The sequence below is a fragment of the Pseudophryne corroboree genome, chromosome 6 (genome assembly GCF_028390025.1).
Source record: "Pseudophryne corroboree isolate aPseCor3 chromosome 6, aPseCor3.hap2, whole genome shotgun sequence".
NCBI classification, from domain to species: domain Eukaryota; kingdom Metazoa; phylum Chordata; class Amphibia; order Anura; family Myobatrachidae; genus Pseudophryne; species Pseudophryne corroboree.
The window spans coordinates 745,222,087-745,237,741 of NC_086449.1; the positions used below are offsets into that span (position 1 = coordinate 745,222,087).

Below are 15,655 nucleotides of genomic sequence, written 5' to 3' on the forward strand. Positions count from 1 at the left end.
GTGACATCTGCATATTTGGCAATTGCTCCGCCTCCACACCAATATCGTCCTCATACATGTCGACACCACGTACCGACACACACCGCAAACTCACAGGGAATGCTCTAATGAAGACAGGACCCACTAGCCCTTTTGGGGAGACAGAGGGAGAGTCTGCCAGCACACACCACAAAGCGCTATATATACAAGGGATATCCTTATATTAAGTGCTCCCTTATAGCTGCTTTAATATATATATATATATAGCCATTAATGTGCCCCCCCTCTCTGTTTTACCCTGTTTCTGTAGTGCAGTGCAGGGGAGAGACCTGGGAGCCGTTCTGACCAGCGGAGCTGTGACAGAAAATGGCGCCGTGTGCTGAGGAGATAGGCCCCGCCCCTTTTTCGGCGGGTTCTTCTCCCGCTATTTTTCCAGTCAGGCAGGGGTTAAATATCTCCATATAGCCCCTATGGGCTATATGTGAGGTATTTTTAGCCTTGTATAAGGTTTATATTTGCCTCTCAGAGCGCCCCCCCCCAGCGCTCTGCACCCTCAGTGACTGCCCAGTGAAGTGTGCTGAGAGGAAAATGGCGCACAGCTGCAGTGCTGTGCGCTACCTTATGAAGACTGAGGAGTCTTCAGCCGCCGGTTTCCGGACCTCTTCACGCTTCAGCATCTGCAAGGGGGTCGGCGGCGCGGCTCCGGGACCGGACTCCACGGCTGGGCCTGTGTTCGATCCCTCTGGAGCTAATGGTGTCCAGTAGCCAAGCAGCAAATCCACTCTGCATGCAGGTGAGTTTACTACTTTCCCCCTAAGTCCCACGTTGCAGTGATCCTGTTGCCAGCAGGACTCACTGTAAAGAAAAAAACCTAAACTAAACTTTCTCTAAGCAGCTCTTTAGGAGAGCCACCTAGATTGCACCCTTCTCGTTCGGGCACAAAATCTAACTGGAGTCTGGAGGAGGGTCATAGGGGGAGGAGCCAGTGCACACCACCTGACCTAGTAAAGCTTTACTTTTTTGTGCCCTGTCTCCTGCGGAGCCGCTATTCCCCATGGTCCTTTCAGGAACCCCAGCATCCACTTAGGACGATAGAGAAATAATGGTATCCTCCTCTGCCATCAGCCTTTGCCTCTCCCCATCACCCTCTGCCTCTCGCTGTTACCCTCTCTCTGTGCCACTCTTCCTGTCACCCTCTGCCTGTCACCCACTGCTTATCCTGGTCACCTCTGACTCTCAGCATGACCCTCTTCCTCTCCTGTCCCTCTTTGTCACCCACTTCTTCTCCCTGTCACACTCTGCCTCTCCCTGTCACCAAATGCTTATCCATATCACCCTCTGCCTTTCACCATGACCCTCTGCCTCTCCTTGTCCCTCTCTCCTGGTTATCCTCTCCACGTCACCCTCTTTTGCCCACTGCCTCTCCCTATCACCCTCTTCCTGTCCCACTCCCCTGTTACCCATTGCACCTCCCTGTTACCCCCTCACCCTCTGCATCTATCCATGACCTTCTGACTCTCCCCATTACCCTCTCCCTCTTTTCCTGTCACACACTCCTTCTTCCTGTCACCCTCTCCCTGTCATCCTCTGCCATATCCTGTCACCCACTGCTTTGCTGCCTTTCCCCTTCACTCTCTGCCACTCACTGTCAAGTACTGCTTCTCCCTGTCACCCTCCCCCATGACCCTCTGCTTCTCACTGTCACCCTGTCAACCACCACTTCACCCTTTCACACTCTGCCCGTCACATTCTGCCTCTCATCATCACCCTCTGCCTCACCATGTCACACTCACCCCATCACCCTCTGCCTCTCCCTCTCACCCTCTGCCTCTCCCTGTCACTCTCTCCCATCACCCTTTCCCTCTCTCCTGTCACCCTCTGCCTCACCCTGTCACTCTATCCGTGTTCCTTTCTCTCTGTCACCCTCTGCCTCTTACTGTCACCCTCTCCCTGTCAACCACTGCTTCATCTTTTCACATTCATCCTACCATCCTCTGCCTCTCAACATCACCCACTGCCTCTCTCAGCTGCTCCCTGTCACCTTCTCCATGTCGTCCACTGCTTCTCCCTGTCACCCTCTGCCTTTCCCTGTCACCCTCTCCACATCACCCTCTCCCCATCACCCACTGCCTCTACCTGTCACATTCATCCTGTCATCCTTTCCCTCTCTCCGTCACCCTCTGCCTTTCCCTGTCACCCTCTCCTGGACGCTCTCTCTCTCTTCTAGTCACCCACTGCTTCTCCCTGGCACACTCTACCTCTACCTTGGTGTGGAGGAAGGTGACCCAAAGCATATTTTTGCACCTGGGCCCACCACACACAAGTTCCATCACTGCACTGAACTGGATAGCCCACAGTTCCACCTACATACCAAAGAAACACCCTCAGAACATTGCGCCTACATGCCAGCACCCAGTTGCCACACAGTTACACCCACTCAGCTGCAAGTGGAAATGTGTACAGATCCCCGATCGTCAGGTGTGGCTTGGTTCACAGGGATATAATGGACACCCCCCCCAGTGGGTCCCAATATCTGAGTGCCTCCCCCCCCCTCTCAAATGTCAGTTTCCCTACTATGCATTAAAATTATACATGGCTATTCTATCGGGTGGTCTTCAGTATGCCGACTGACGGGATCCCGGCGCACAGTATACCGGCGCCGGGATCCCGACAGCCGGCATACCGACACTTATTCTCCCTCATGGGGGTCCACGACCCCCCTGGAGGGAGAATAAAATAGCGTGTTAGCGCCACCGTGCCCGTAGCGTGGCAAGCGCAGCGAGCCCACAAGGGGCTCATTTGTGCTCGCCACACTGTCGGTAAGCCGGCGGTCGGGCTCCCGGCGCTGGTATGCTGGTCGCCGGGAGCCCGACCGCCGGCATATCGTAGTGAACCCATTCTATCAGAGGGTCAGTTACCTGGTAGAGCAGGAATGTGGATGAACATGTGTGCTTGGTTTGTTTCTATAGAAACTACACCTCCTGCTAATCCCAATTAGAGCTACCAGTTCTAATGTTTTCTTCTGTGAAAATAACATTTAAAATTTATTATATTGCAGACTAAGAATGTAAAAAAAATATTTAAAAACAAATCAAGACCGTCTGGTGGAGAAGACACTGGCCTATCAGATGGAATAACACAGCTGTTTGCCCACTACTTTATTCATTGAGAGGAATGTTAGATTGCTAATGAATGTTCCCACAGGAGAATACCCAAGTTTAAATATAGAAGATGGACTTGCTGCTTTTTCCAAGCGAACTGCAGAGGATGCAAAGGGATGAAAAAAAAGAAGGAGGAATTTGACTTTAACTATATCTGTTGCCACCCATTTTTTTTTTTCTTTTTCTGGTAAGTAGCCAAAGACGCATTCTTTCTTCAAATGAGGAAAACAAAGACATCCAGAATCCTGCTCAGACCTCAGCCCTCTCTTCTGGCATTTCTTCAGGATTTAAAGGAACATTGCAAGGGAAACTGTTAGTGCATGTATTAAACATTACATCTGCATAGACCCAAGATATTACTGTGCCTATAAATACTCTTTTCAATAGTTATTGTTTGGGAAAATCAAATAGTTGTGACATGATAGTTTAGCTACTGTGGGGGAGGGATATGTGTGTGTGTGTGTGTGTGTGTGTGTGTGTGTGTGTGTGTGTGTGTGTGGAGGGGGGGGGGGGTAATACATTCAAACTGAATAAGGGATTTCACATTTGCTAAAATATCATGATCTCTAGCAAATCATAATTTCTTTTTTTTACTCTTTATTTTGAAATAAAAAGTGGCAAACAAGACAACATGACACAGAGAAACACAGAGCAATATACATGCAGAAATGCAAGTCAGCAACTGTACCAGGGTAAAACGATATATATCGAAATAAAAGATGTCAGTGAAATCCACTTAGTTTTTGTATTTTTTTAAACAGACTACATATAAGACGAGGCTACACTAGCGAATACTAATGAAGGGAGGGAGAAGGAAAGAGAGAGAAGAAAAAAAAAAAGGAACAGAGGTGGAAGGTACCGCGGGTGAGAGGCAGTCAGTCGTTGGCGGAGTCACGGAGAAGTAAAATTTACCAAGTAGTAAAGCAGAAACTCATCTCAACACGAAATTGGGAGGAATTGTCTACGTTGTACCAGGCATTTGTCTTTGAAAATAAGAATACCAGGGGCTCCATGTAATTGAAAGTTTCCCAACAGAGTCATGAAGCAGAGCTGTGATGTATTCCATTGAAGCTGCGAACCAAACTTTATTGATAATAGCCTAACTGGACGGAACAGCTGGTTGTTTCCAATTTGCGGCAATAAACTTAGCGGAGCCAAATATATGATTACTCAATTTGCTTTTAGGGATCGAAGGCTCTTCCATTGGTTTACAAAGCAAAGCTTGTAAAGGGCATTTGGGAGCAGTGGAGTTGTAAATGTTTCCCAAAAGAGAGAAAATGGCGTCCCAATAAGAGCTGATCAGAGGGCAATCCCACCAGATATGCATGAATGAGCCCTGATGAACTGGAAGGGAAAATACGATGAATGACCATGGGAACCATGTACCACCTCGAGTAAACCTTGAAAGCGTTCTCCCTAAAGTTTGCATTTATAGATGTTTTTGCAATTGATTCCTTTATATCTGACCAATCCTCTTCAGTTAACGTTATATCTAGGTCACGTTCCCAGGCTAATTCGAATAATAAGATTTTACTTACCGATAAATCTATTTCTCGGAGTCCGTAGTGGATGCTGGGGTTCCTGAAAGGACCATGGGGAATAGCGGCTCCGCAGGAGACAGGGCACAAAAAGTAAAGCTTTTCCAGATCAGGTGGTGTGCACTGGCTCCTCCCCCTATGACCCTCCTCCAGACTCCAGTTAGGTACTGTGCCCGGACGAGCGTACACAATAAGGGAGGATTTTGAATCCCGGGTAAGACTCATACCAGCCACACCAATCACACCGTACAACTTGTGATCTAAACCCAGTTAACAGTATGATAACAGCGGAGCCTCTGAAAGATGGCTTCCTTCAACAATAACCCGAATTAGTTAACAATAACTATGTACAATTATTGCAGATAATCCGCACTTGGGATGGGCGCCCAGCATCCACTACGGACTCCGAGAAATAGATTTATCGGTAAGTAAAATCTTATTTTCTCTATCGTCCTAGTGGATGCTGGGGTTCCTGAAAGGACCATGGGGATTATACCAAAGCTCCCAAACGGGCGGGAGAGTGCGGATGACTCTGCAGCACCGAATGAGAGAACTCCAGGTCCTCCTTAGCCAGAGTATCAAATTTGTAAAATTTTACAAACGTGTTCTCCCCTGACCACGTAGCTGCTCGGCAAAGTTGTAATGCCGAGACCCCTCGGGCAGCCACCCAAGATGAGCCCACCTTCCTTGTGGAGTGGGCCTTTACAGATTTAGGCTGTGGCAGGCCTGCCACAGAATGTGCAAGTTGGATTGTGCTACAGATCCAACGAGCAATCGTCTGCTTAGACGCAGGAGCACCCATCTTGTTGGGTGCATACAATATAAACAACGAGTCAGATTTTCTGACTCCAGCTGTCCTTGCAATATATATTTTTAATGCTCTGACAACGTCCAGTAACTTGGAGTCCTCCAAGTCACTTGTAGCCGCAGGCACTACAATAGGCTGGTTCAGATGAAATGCTGACACCACCTTAGGGAGAAAATGCGGACGAGTCCGCAGTTCTGCCCTGTCCGAATGGAAAATCAGATATGGGCTTTTGTAAGATAAAGCTGCCAGTTCTGACACTCTCCTGGCCGAAGCCAGGGCTAGAAGCATGGTCACTTTCCATGTGAGATATTTCAAATCCACCTTCTTTAGTGGTTCAAACCAATGAGATTTTAGAAAGTCCAAAACCACATTGAGATCCCACGGTGCCACTGGAGGCACCACAGGAGGCTGTATATGTAGCACTCCCTTAACAAAGGTCTGGACTTCAGGGACTGAAGCCAATTCTTTTTGAAAGAAAATCGACAGGGCCGAAATTTGAACCTTAATAGATCCCAATTTGAGACCCATAGACAATCCTGATTGCAGGAAATGTAGGAATCGACCCAGTTGAAATTCCTCCGTCGGAGCACTCCGATCTTCGCACCACGCAACATATTTTCGCCAAATTCGGTGATAATGTTGCACGGTTACTTCCTTCCTTGCTTTAATCAAAGTAGGAATGACTTCTTCCGGCATGCCTTTTTCCTTTAGGATCCGGCGTTCAACCGCCATGCCGTCAAACGCAGCCGCGGTAAGTCTTGAAACAGACAGGGACCCTGCTGAAGCAAGTCCCTCCTTAGAGGTAGAGGCCACGGATCTTCCGTGATCATCTCTTGAAGTTCCGGGTACCAAGTCCTTCTTGGCCAATCCGGAACCACTAGTATCGTCCTTACGCCTCTTTGCCGTATAATTCTCAATACTTTTGGTATGAGAGGCAGAGGAGGAAACACATACACCGACTGGTACACCCAAGGCGTTACCAGCGCGTCCACAGCTATTGCCTGCGGATCTCTTGACCTGGCGCAATACCTGTCCAGTTTTTTGTTGAGGCGAGACGCCATCATGTCCACCATTGGTCTTTCCCAACGGGTTACCAGCAAGTGGAAGACTTCTGGATGAAGTCCCCACTCTCCCGGGTGAAGATAGTGTCTGCTGAGGAAGTCTGCTTCCCAGTTGTCCACTCCCGGGATGAACACTGCTGACAGTGCTATCACATGATTCTCTGCCCAGCGAAGAATCCTTGCAGCTTCTGCCATTGCACTCCTGCTTCTTGTGCCGCCCTGTCTGTTCACATGGGCGACTGCCGTGATGTTGTCCGACTGGATCAACACCGGTTTTCCCTGAAGCAGAGGTTCTGCCTGGCTTAGAGCATTGTATATTGCTCTTAGTTCCAGAATGTTTATGTGAAGAGACGTTTCCAGGCTCGTCCATACTCCCTGGAAGTTTCTTCCTTGTGTGACTGCTCCCCAGCCTCTCAGGCTGGCGTCCGTGGTCACCAGGATCCAATCCTGTATGCCGAATCTGCGGCCCTCCAATAGATGAGCACTCTGCAACCACCACAGAAGAGACACCCTTGTCCTTGGAGACAGGGTTATCCGCAGGTGCATCTGAAGATGCGACCCTGACCATTTGTCCAACAGATCCCTTTGGAAAATTCTTGCGTGGAATCTGCCGAATGGAATTGCTTCGTAAGAAGCCACCATTTTTCCCAGGACTCTTGTGCATTGATGTACAGACACCTTTCCTGGTTTTAGGAGGTTCCTGACAAGCTCGGATAACTCCTTGGCTTTTTCCTCCGGGAGAAAAACCTTTTTCTGAACCGTGTCCAGAATCATCCCTAGGAACAGCAGACGAGTTGTCGGCATTAACTGGGATTTTGGAATATTCAGAATCCACCCGTGCTGTTTTAGCACTTCTTGCGACAGTGCTAATCCCATCTCTAGCTGTTCTCTGGACCTTGCCCTTATTAGGAGATCGTCCAAGTATGGGATAATTAATATGCCTTTTCTTCGAAGAAGAATCATCATCTCGGCCATTACCTTTGTAAAGACCCGAGGTGCTGTGGACAATCCGAACGGCAGCGTCTGAAACTGATAGTGACAGTTTTGTACAACGAACCTGAGGTACCCCTGGTGTGAGGGGTAAATTGGAACGTGGAGATACGCATCCTTGATGTCCAAGGATACCATAAAGTCCCCCTCTTCCAGGTTCGCTATCACTGCTCTGAGTGACTCCATCTTGAACTTGAACTTCTTTATGTACAGGTTCAAGGACTTCAGATTTAGAATAGGCCTTACCGAGCCATCCGGCTTCGGTACCACAAAAAGAGTGGAATAATACCCCTTCCCTTGTTGTAGAAGAGGTACCTTGACTATCACCTGCTGAGAGTACAGCTTGTGAATGGCTTCCAAAACCGTCTCCCTTTCGGAGGGGGGCGTTGGTAAAGCAGACTTCAGGAAACGGCGAGGTGGATCTGTCTCTAATTCCAACCTGTACCCCTGAGATATTATCTGCAGGATCCAGGGATCTACCTGCGAGTGAGCCCACTGCGCGCTGTAATTTTTGAGACGACCACCCACCGTCCCCGAGTCCGCTTGAGAAGCCCCAGCGTCATGCTGAGGCTTTTGTAGAAGCCGGGGAAGGCTTCTGTTCCTGGGAAGGAGCTGCCTGTTGCTGTCTCTTCCCTCGACCTCTGCCTCGTGGCAGATATGAATAGCCCTTTGCTCTCTTATTTTTAAAGGAACGAAAGGGCTGCGGTTGAAAAGTCGGTGCCTTTTTCTGTTGGGGAGTGACTTGAGGTAGAAAGGTGGATTTCCCGGCTGTAGCCGTGGCCACCAAATCTGATAGACCGACTCCAAATAACTCCTCCCCTTTATACGGCAAAACTTCCATATGTCGTTTTGAATCCGCATCGCCTGTCCACTGTCGCGTCCATAAAGCTCTTCTGGCCGAAATGAACATAGCACTTACCCGTGATGCCAGTGTGCAGATATCCCTCTGTGCATCACGCATATAAAGAAATGCATCCTTTATTTGTTCTAACGACAGTAAAATATTGTCCCTGTCCAGGGTATCAATATTTTCAATCAGGGACTCTGACCAAACTACCCCAGCACTGCACATCCAGGCAGTCGCTATAGCTGGTCGTAGTATAACACCTGCATGTGTGTATATACTTTTTTGGATATTTTCCATCCTCCTATCTGATGGATCTTTAAGTGCGGCCGTCTCAGGAGAGGGTAACGCCACTTGTTTAGATAAGCGTGTTAGCGCCTTGTCCACCCTAGGAGGTGTTTCCCAGCGCTCCCTAACCTCTGGCGGGAAAGGGTATAATGCCAATAATTTCTTTGAAATTATCAGCTTTTTATCAGGGGCAACCCACGCTTCATTACACACGTCATTTAATTCTTCTGATTCAGGAAAAACTATAGGTAGTTTTTTCACACCCCACATAATACCCTGTTTAGTGGTACCTGTAGTATCAGCTAAATGTAACGCCTCCTTCATTGCCAAAATCATATAACGTGTGGCCCTACTGGAAAATACGGTTGATTCGTCACCGTCACCACTGGAGTCAGTGCCTGTGTCTGGGTCTGTGTCGACCGACTGAGGCAAAGGGCGTTTCACAGCCCCTGACGGTGTTTGAGTCGCCTGGACAGGCACTAATTGATTGTCCGGCCGTCTCATGTCGTCAAACGACTGCTTTAGCGTGTTGACACTATCCCGTAGTTCCATAAATAAAGGCATCCATTCTGGTGTCGACTCCCTAGGGGGTGACATCCTCATATTTGGCAATTGCTCCGCCTCCACACCAATATCGTCCTCATACATGTCGACACACACGTACCGACACACAGCAGACACACAGGGAATGCTCCTAACGAAGACAGGACCCACTAGCCCTTTGGGGAGACAGAGGGAGAGTTTGCCAGCACACACCAAAAGCGCTATATATAACAGGGATAGCCTTATAATAAGTGCTCCCTTATAGCTGCTTTATATATATCAAAATATCGCCATAAATTTGCCCCCCCTCTCTGTTTTACCCTGTTTCTGTAGTGCAGTGCAGGGGAGAGACCTGGGAGCCGTCCTGACCAGCGGAGCTGTGAGAGGAAATGGCGCCGTGTGCTGAGGAGATAGGCCCCGCCCCTTTTCCGGCGGGCTCGTCTCCCGCTATTTAGTGAATCCAGGCAGGGGTTAAATATCTCCATATAGCCTCTGGGGGCTATATGTGAGGTATTTTTAGCCTTTATATAGGTTACATTTGCCTCCCAGGGCGCCCCCCCCCAGCGCCCTGCACCCTCAGTGACTGCGTGTGAAGTGTGCTGAGAGGAAAATGGCGCACAGCTGCAGTGCTGTGCGCTACCTTTAGAAGACTGCAGGAGTCTTCAGCCGCCGATTCTGGACCTCTTCTGACTTCAGCATCTGCAAGGGGGCCGGCGGCGCGGCTCCGGTGACCATCCAGGCTGTACCTGTGATCGTCCCTCTGGAGCTGATGTCCAGTAGCCAAGAAGCCAATCCATCCTGCACGCAGGTGAGTTCACTTCTTCTCCCCTCAGTCCCTCGTTGCAGTGATCCTGTTGCCAGCAGGACTCACTGTAAAATAAAAAACCTAAGCTAAACTTTTTCTAAGCAGCTCTTTAGGAGAGCCACCTAGATTGCACCCTTCTCGGCCGGGCACAAAAATCTAACAGGAGTCTGGAGGAGGGTCATAGGGGGAGGAGCCAGTGCACACCACCTGATCTGGAAAAGCTTTACTTTTTGTGCCCTGTCTCCTGCGGAGCCGCTATTCCCCATGGTCCTTTCAGGAACCCCAGCATCCACTAGGACGATAGAGAAAATTCTTTAGCGGGTGGTGAGCCAGCTAAGAGAGAGTACAGGATTGATATAACCCCTCTACGGTCAGGATCATATATACACATTCGTTCAAGGGGGAGCGGTTTTCTAGATTTAATGGGTTTGTTGAGAGAGTGCGCAAAGCTAATTATCTGTAGGTAATCAAAATGTCTAAGGTTCTGGGCATCGTATTTCTCACATAACACCTTGAAGTTTTGCGGAGCAAATTCTCCGGAAACATGTAACAGTCTAGTAATACCCAACGAAGCCCATGGCTTTAGATAGGGTGTCATACACCCCAGAGGGAAATCAGGGTGGCGCCAGAGAGAGGTCAGTGGAGATGGGTAGGGAGCTAGATTAAGTTTCTTATTCAGAAAATCCCAGGTTGTAAGTACCGAAGAAACACAAGGGGAAACTGCTACCGAGGCTGGTCTCATTTTCAATGGTAACCATGGAGAAAACTAACCGATTGATAGTTAATCAAGTCGCTTTCAAGAGACACCCATTTCTTGTCACCTTCTTTTTTATGCCAGGCTACTATATGGCTCAATTGCGTAGCTTGGAAGCAGGGGTGTATCTAGGGGTCTGAGCGCCCTTGGCAAAGTAAGGAACTGGCGCCCCCCACCTCCCCCACCCAGAGACACAGAGGGGGGAGTTACAGATAGGCTGTCAGGGACACTGAGGGAGAATTACAGGGAGGGTGTGGGTACAGTGTCAAACACAGGATTTCTAGAGGGGGGTTTCCAAATGCAGTACACAATCTCCCACTCTGTGGAGCATTGGAGCAATTGTGGGAGTCTGGGGGAGCGGTAGAAGAACCTAGTAAAGACCCTGGACATTAATGTATACTGTATGAAATACAGTATTAATATTTAACACTATAAACGGTCTATAGTACAGGCTGTATCACACATTTAAATAATATAAATAAGTGGTCAGGAAAAAGATTAAACATACCATAATAAATAAATATTACAAACATAATAGAACCAGTCCTGCACTTTTTAAGCACACATTCTCCCACCTTATGGTAAGGCTCCTGTCTTTTCTTCCTGGTAGCTACTCTCTTGTCCAGTGTACTGATTGAGGATTCACACAGCAAACTTGGTAGAAGATTCTACCACTGGGCATGTGCAGCAGCTCCGCTCTGTCCCTTAAACTGCATGATGTGGTGGTAGCTCTAGTTATCGTGTTATATACCATTGCTATTGTTTTCATAATTTGAGCCACTTGCCAAGAGGAGAGGGGTTTCCAGGCACCCGGAAACACCCCCTGTGTTTGCCTATGTGGTAGGGACAATGAGGTGGAGGGCTAACAGGGAGGCTGAGTTCAGGGACACTGAGGGACAATTACAGGGAGGGTGTGGGCAGGGACACTGAGGGGGAATTACAGGAGTGTGTGGGCAGGGACACTGAGGGGGAATAACGGGGAGAGTACGGGCAGGGGCACTGAGCTTGAATTACAGGAGGGTGTGGGCAGGGACACTGAGGGGGGAGTCACAGGGAGGCTGAGGTCAGGGACACTAAGGGGGAATTACAGGGAGGGTTCGGGTAGGGAAAATGAGAGGGAAGAGCTATAGGGACGCTGAGGTCAAGGACACTGAGGGGCAATTACAGGGAGGGTGCGGGAAGAGACACTGAGAGGGAATTACAGGAGTGTGTGGGCAGGGACACTGAGGGGGGAGTCACAGGGAGGCTGAGGTTAGGAACACTGAGGGAGAATTACAGGGAGGGTGCCGGCAGGGACACTGAGGAGGAATTACGAGGAGGGTGCGGGCAGGGACACTGACATGGAATTATGGGGAGGGTGCAGGCACGGAGACTGAGGGGGAATTACAGGGAGGGTGCGGGAAGAGACACTGAGAGGGAATTACAGGGGTGTGTGGGCTGGGACACTGAGGGGGGAGTCACAGGGAGGCTGAGGTTAGGAACACTGAGGGAGAATTACAGGGAGGGTGCCGGCAGGGACACTGAGGAGGAATTACGAGGAGGGTGCGGGAAGGGACACTGACATGGAATTATGGGGAAGGTGCAGGCACGGAGACTGAGGGGGAATTATGAGGAGTGTGCAGGCAGGGACACTGAGATGGAATTATGGGGAAGGTGCAGGCAGGGAAAATGAGAGGGAGGGGCTACAGGGACGCTGAGGTCAAGGACACTGAGGAGCAATTACAGGGAGGGTGCAGTAAGAGACACTGAGAGGAAATTACAGGAGTGTGCGGGCAGGGACACTTACGGGGAGTCACAGGGAGGCTGAGGTTAGGAACACAGAGAGAATTACAGGGAGGGTGCAGGCAGGGACACTGAGGAGGAATTATGAGAAGGGTGCGGGCAGGGACACTGAGATGGAATTATGGGGAGGTTGCAGGCAGGGAGACTGAGAGGGAATTACGAGGAGTGTGCAGGCAGGGACACTGAAAGGGTATTACGGGTAGGGTGCAGGAAGGGACACTGAGAGGGAATTACGAGGAGTGTGCAGGCAGGGACACTGAGAGGGTATTACGGGTAGGGTACAGGAAGGGACACTGAGAGGGAATTACAAGGAGGGTACGGGCAGGGATACTGAGGGGGAATTACGGTTAGGGTGCGGGTAGGGACACTGAGAGGGTATTACAGTGAGGGTACGGGCAGGGATACTGAGGGGGAATTACGGTTAGGGAGCAGGTAGGGACACTGAGAGGAAATTACAGGGAGGGTACGGGTAGGGATACTGAGGGGGAATTACGGTTAGGGTGTGGGTAGGGACACAGAGAGGGAATTACAGGGAGGGTGCGGGCAGGGATACTGAGGGGGAATTACGGTTAGGGTGTGGGTAGGGACACAGAGGGAATTACAGAGAGGGTGTGGGTAGGGACACTGAGAGGGAAATACGGGGAGGGTGTGGGTAGGGACACTGAGAGGTAATTACAGGGATGGTGCGGGCAGGGCCGGCAACAGAAATCTCGGGGCCCGGTACACTGATACCTCTGGGGCCCCCCTCTTCCCTCCAAACACCTCCCCCCCCCCCCCCCCCCCGGAAATCAGACCCGCACATCCGTCCCTTGCATGTGCCAATAAATGTATTGCCATATAGGTGTATTGTTCAGGTGAACACAAAGAAGTAGAGAATTTGACAGCAGATAAGAACCACTTGGCCCATTTAGTCTGCCCTAAACACGTGTACTGTACACACACTGATTTACACACAGTATATCTTTGGAGTGTGGGATGACACTCAAGTACCCAGAGGAAACCCACACAAGCATGGGGAGAATATACAAACTCCACACAGTTAGGGATGTTACTATACATACAGTACACTGCACTACTGCTGAGCAAAGTGGACCATAATATATTATCTGCACTTTGAATAGAAGTCCTCTACCAGTGAAATTAGTATTTGTTATTAATATTGTTGAATTGCTGGCATAATGTTATTTAATTCTAAAATAACATTATGCCGACAATTCAACAATATTAATAAAAACCACTAATGTCACTGCTATCAGGTAGAGACGTTCTATTGAAAATGCAGATAGTGTTACAGCATATCCTCAGCAGTAGTGCAGTATATTTTTATTACATTGCATATTGAATGTTTTTTTAAATATTATAAAAAAACAGATAATATTCACTATGCACTTTAATAAAAATATGCTGCATTACTTTGAAATAGCATTGCATTATTGAATATTATCTGGTTTGTTTGTTTTTTAAAACATTGTATGCTCTGGCTCATGAGAGACACTGCGTGACAGCGTTTCCACACTCTGACTGCTGTCACTTACCAAAATACCACTGCTATCCTCCAGTTCCAAGCTGCCTGGGCTGTTTCTCCTGCAGTCCAGTGTTTCTCCTGGGCACTGGACTGGGCTCCTCTTAGGACCGTCGCCACTGCAAAGACTTAAGTGAACTGTAAAAGGCGGGGAGTAAGTGAAGGGTGTAGCGTCGCATGGAAGCGTCATGTGATATCTACGCACACAGTGGGACACGGACAGGTGACTGTGGGCAGTGGCTGGGTTACCGCCGCAGAGAGCGGGGGGGGGGGGGGGGTTCCAGTGGCAAACGCAGGATTTCCATAGGGGGGTTTCCGTACATGTATGTATTCATGTGTTTGTATACGTATATGTGTGGGTGGGTATACATGTACTGTGTTTAAATATACTGTATATAATCCCAGTAAAAAAGGCAGGTGCACTCAGATTTTCCAAAAAAACTGTTATGATGCAAAGTCACAGCATATCAACATGTCAGGGCTACGGGCCCCCGAAACGTGGATATGCTGTGACTTTGCATCATTACAGGTTTTTTGTAATAACTGAGTGCACCTGCCTTTTTTATCGGGATTATAATTATTTACAGAGGGCACTTGAGTATTATTTTGAATGTCAGAGGAGTGGCGGACCACCGTACATACACATACAATAGCATATACACACACACTATACATGGACACAGCATACATGCATACACACACACACACACAATATAGCACACATAGTATACATGCACACAGCATACATACAAACACACACACACAGACTATACATGCATGCAGCATACATACAGTATACATGCACGCAGCATACATACACACTGCATACATACATACACAGTATACATACGCATAGCATACATACACAGTATACATGCATACATACACCCACAGTATACATGCATTCATAGTATACATACACACACACTATACATGCATATAGCATGCTTTGCATACACACACACTACACATGCCATACATACACACACCATTATAAGTAACTACAGCCTTCCATCACCATCCCCCCCAGCCAGACTATTTTATTACACACCACCGGCCTCTCCTTCAATCCCAACAAACAGTATCTAACACCCACCTGGATTCAGTGAGAGTATTGGACACATCCACTGCCTACCCAGTGCCCTCACCGTCACCAGCCTTTTTCTCTTTCACCTCACGTACAAGTACAGTACCTCCTGAGAGGAGCTGTGTGCTGCGCTGTCACTGCAGCTCCCTCTACAGGCACCAAGAAGCAAGCGTCTCTGTGTAAGGATGGAGCTGCTGCAGCCTGTCAGTTCCTCACGCTGTATACACACACAAAAAACGATCAGCAGCGCAGATGGATCGGCGGCCAGGGGGGGTTTCTAGGTACTCGGAAACCCCCCCTGCGTGCACGTATGGGTTCCACCGACGGAGTTATCAACTATACAGTGCCACGGCTCTCTTCCGGCCAGCGCAATCCATTTAAATTTTACCCCATCCTACGTGTTGCACTGACACAGCTTGATGCCATGGTTGATGCCCAGATCCTTGGGGCCCCTCACAACGTCGGGGCCCGGTACGGGTGTCCCCTTTGACCC

At 49.0% G+C, this 15,655-nt stretch overlaps 1 long non-coding RNA gene across 1 annotated transcript; it reads right to left on the reverse strand.

Moving 5' to 3' along the window:
• Positions 1-3,079: 3,079 nt before the first annotated feature.
• Positions 3,080-15,366, reverse strand: LOC134935652 (uncharacterized). Its single transcript, XR_010180311.1, has 3 exons — positions 15,172-15,366; positions 14,089-14,213; positions 3,080-3,418 (listed from the first exon to the last, which is right to left on the reverse strand). It is a non-coding gene; the product is annotated as an uncharacterized LOC134935652 (long non-coding RNA).
• Positions 15,367-15,655: the final 289 nt, after the last annotated feature.